This window comes from Onychostoma macrolepis, chromosome 06, assembly GCF_012432095.1.
Source record: "Onychostoma macrolepis isolate SWU-2019 chromosome 06, ASM1243209v1, whole genome shotgun sequence".
In the NCBI taxonomy this organism is placed as follows: domain Eukaryota; kingdom Metazoa; phylum Chordata; class Actinopteri; order Cypriniformes; family Cyprinidae; genus Onychostoma; species Onychostoma macrolepis.
In genome coordinates this window covers 28074608-28078994 of record NC_081160.1, presented here as the reverse complement: position 1 = coordinate 28078994, position 4387 = coordinate 28074608, and positions in this window count along the sequence as shown.

Genomic DNA, 4387 nt, shown 5'->3' with positions numbered 1-4387 from the left:
TTAAAACATTAATCTCATTCCATAATGAAATTGCTGTGTTAATGCATTTACTGCTGTTTGAGCAGCATTAATTGTGTAAATACATTAACTTAAGATGCAGCTTCTGTGTCACAGTGCAAAGATGGTGTAAAAAAGGCCACTATTAGGAACATATTTATGTGTCTTAGTTTCCTTTAATACAAGCCGAAGTTGACGCATCAGTCTCAGCACCCATTCAGTGAGCCAATCAGCGCTCCGAACAAGACCCCGCCCATTAAGTGTAGCAGACTTCAAATGGTAACCTCTGGACACCACAGAAACACGACTACACCATTAGTGGGATGATGGATTCACTGAATTTATTCCTTAAACAGAGTAGTGAGGCAAGATTAGTATACACGGACATCAGAAGGCCTACTCTCACATCTCTGCATGGAGAAATACACGTGCGAAAGAAGCACTAAAATGTAACACGGTTAAAAGCGCTAGTTTCAATGAAAATACGCTAATCACACTGATACACGTTATGACAGAACCTCTTAACAGTGCTTTAACATCATAAATGCAGCGATTACGATTACAAAGAGACAGTAAATGCAAGATAAACATGAGAGAGTAAAACTACCTCTGCTTCTCCGTTCGCATACGTTATGCGTCTGAGCCAGAGCCACAGAGAGAGAAAGTTGCGACAGCTCCGTTGATTCCAATGGACCGTTTTCTACAGCAATGGCGGATCATGGCCCGCTCAATAGTTCCCGGAAGTTAGCGCTCATACTATCAGCGCCATAGAGATGCAGCAGAAGAGACCGCTGTGATGAACTTTTAAAAGGTAAGACATTTATAGAACAAAATTGTATATTATCAGCACAGCTAATCAAATTACCTTGTGCTTTAAAACACATTATTATTAGATTATTCCTCACTTAATTAGTAGATTTACGGGATGTTATTCATTCTCTTCAGGCAGTTTCATTCGTTGTTGTGTAATTAAGGCTTTTAAACGTGATTTCTGCTGCTGGAAAGTTATTTAATAGATTTATATTTATTGCAAAGGATGCTGATGGACCTGAGTGAGAAAAAAAAGTTTAAAATAGACGTAGTTTTCATTTCAGAATCATGTTAGGCTAAATTTCCAAAAATGTATTATATACCACTACTATAGATGTAATCACAATAAACCTGTACTGTATTACTGTATTTTATACTTAAATGTCTTAGCTACTATAGAAGCACTGTGTCGAAGGAGCAGATGCCACAGGACTGAAATGTGACGGAGCTTCACTTAACCATTTCTCCTGTGTTTTTCTCCTTCTCTATGTTTCTCAGAACAAGAACCACCTGAAGACTCCCTGTAATGAGATATCACCCTCACAATGAGTCTCTTCACTGGTTTGGCAAGTCTTTACCTGTTCTTTGTGAAAAAGTGCCAGTTTGCAAGTATGATTACATCACATTTTGTTGGTGTAATCTATAGATTGCTCCTGCTGACTATATCCAGCCTCTTATGAAGACTTCAGATGACCAGCACCTGTGAAGAGATGACGCCAGCCCTTGAGAGGACTTCAGATGAAGCTGACTCTGACTCTGAATAAACATACAAAACTGATCAATTTTCTTTGCATTGTAATCAACATGATCAAGTCATGTAACCATTGCTTTAATTTGTCCGTTGCTTCTGAATACATGACATTACTTAACTGCATGATTTGTATAGCCTAATTTTAGAACATTTCTGCCATATGAACATATGACACAGTTACACCTGTTAACAGAATTCTTATTTGTAATGTAGAAACATTCATTTTCTGTAAAGCTGCTTTGAAACAATGTGTATAATAAAAAGTGCTATACAAATAAATGTGAATTGAACAAAACTTGATGCATCAGTTTTTCTCCTCTCCGTGTCAGTAGGGAAACCATACATTCACACTCTTTTCTGTGAGTGAGCACTTTCATGCAGCACAGCAAACTATATGGAGACTGTTCAAGGACAACATGCTTTATAGTATGTAAATAAGCGCATAACAAAAGTCAACATAAAATATATGATTAAATGTGTAAAAATGTTTTAAGTTAATTTAAATTAATAATTGAGGGGTGAACAAGAATCAAAAAAATTAAACAAGGTTAATTTCCACTTAATCATAAAATATCTTAAATTATTTGGAATGAATTTTCAAAGACAACAAACTTAACATTTACCATGAGATTAATAAAACGACAATGAATATTAAAATGTGATTGCACTTGACTAACATGCAAGTTGTTAGAACACACACACATAATTATATTTATACAGAGAGGCTGAAGTTACTTGGTAAAAGACCACGATGTCGTTTATATAGTAAACATGGACTTTTACCATGGTAACATCAACCTAAAATATGTTAACATGGAAGGTAAGGATATCTGACCACATTAATCCTCAAATACTAGTGGGTTTTATCTTTTAAAAACAACAGTGAAACAACTACATGTGTATACTACGCATACATTTATATATTATTTATATAAATAATGTAAATAAATTACTTTATATTCTACTAATAACCAAAAATCGCAGTTCTGTCTCACTATAGTCACTAACTCAATGTATTCCAATTTCCCGCTATGAACTTCCTGGAACTATTTGAGGTCTACGTGAATCACGTGACGATCGAGCGTTCCGAACTTCCGTTGTCGCAACTCTGTCTCTCTCTGGTCTGAGCGCAAACGCTTAAAGGAGAAGTGATATATTTTCCTTCGGTGTCCCACTAATTAAGGCCCCACCTACAACAATTGATAGGAATTCCCAATTGGAACCATTGAAAATAGAACATTAAATGCAAGTTTTGCTGAAGTTAACTCATTTATAGAACATTTCTCCTTACATATCCGAGTTAATTTATTTTTATTTTTTATATGTCTCAATCCATCGGCTACATAAGCATAGACTGACCGGGAACAACACTGGTAATAAATCAATATATTTGAATGATTTCTGAAGGATCATACAACTCTGAAAACTGGAGTAACAGCTGATAAAAATTCTGATTTGCATCACTGAATTAAATTATATTTTAAAGTATATTAATTATGTATTATAAATGTATAAATGTATATATGTATATAACCTCTGACACAGAGAAGAGTGAAAACTCCTCACATGATGACCGCTACAGAACATCTGAACATAACGAAACAAACGCACATTGACGGATCTTCTTCCGTCTGTTCTGCAAAATGTAAACAAATGTAGCCTTTATTTCTGCAAGCGTAAATATTGTGAAAATATCAATATTAATTGTGTCTAGGCAAGGCATTCCTCCTGGAACTAACGCGGGTTTGACGGGTGTTCATTTCATACTCTGTGACAGCTTATTTAATGAATCAATTATACATTGTATTTAGGTACATGTACAACAAACTGGTAATGTCATAGTGGTATCGTGTATTGTAATCGAATCTATACCTGTGGAACGCGGTGTTCGTCTAATAAAGATCTTCATACCTAGCAAACCATAGCCTTTGCAGATTTGCTCTCAACTGACTGTAGATACAAAGCCACGTCTTCAGCGCTCCTGGGGTGTATTCCAGAAAGCAGGTTATGTGACATAGCTGGGTATGTTTGAGGCTAAGCGAGCGGATAACCTCAGCTTTCGGTTCCAAAATCGGAGGTTACTTTCAGGGTATGTAAGTAACCATAGCAACTTGCTCTCTGAAGATAACCTGCTCAGGAGCAGGTTATGTTCCAGGGTTAGTTCACTTCAGCGCTATCAGAGCATGTATGATCTACTGACGAGCCTTCAGTGGGTGTGACAGATAGCGCACAATATTATATATTATTACAATACAGTTATGTATATAGCCTACTATACATATATATATATATATATATATATATATATATATATATATATATATGTATATATATATATATAGTTGTATGCTATTTTAATGATAAAGCGCTTAAATAAGTAATAAATAAGGTTAGCCTATATATTGCTCTAATATGGTTATTATATTTTATTGGCATATATAACAGTTATCTGTATAAATTATAAAACACTATTATGAAAATGTAATGTTTAATTTATTATATTAGCCTATACATATATTTACTACATTTTATATTATCATCTCACACATGGATCGGCATTTTCTATAATGTATTTCTATAATAAAAATACATATCTGATATGACTTAATATATAATTAGCATCAAACAAACAATATAATTCTTATTCTCAAGGATTAAAGATTAAACGGAAAAAAAATAAAAATGATTGCAAAACCATCAATTAGGTGGCGATATGCACTAAGCATTTAGGCCTACATGACCTTTGAACAAAAGAAGAAGAAAGAAGCATTATGGCGCGCTTATTCTTAGAGTCTGTTTCCATAGTGACTCGTAGATTCGTCGCTCTGT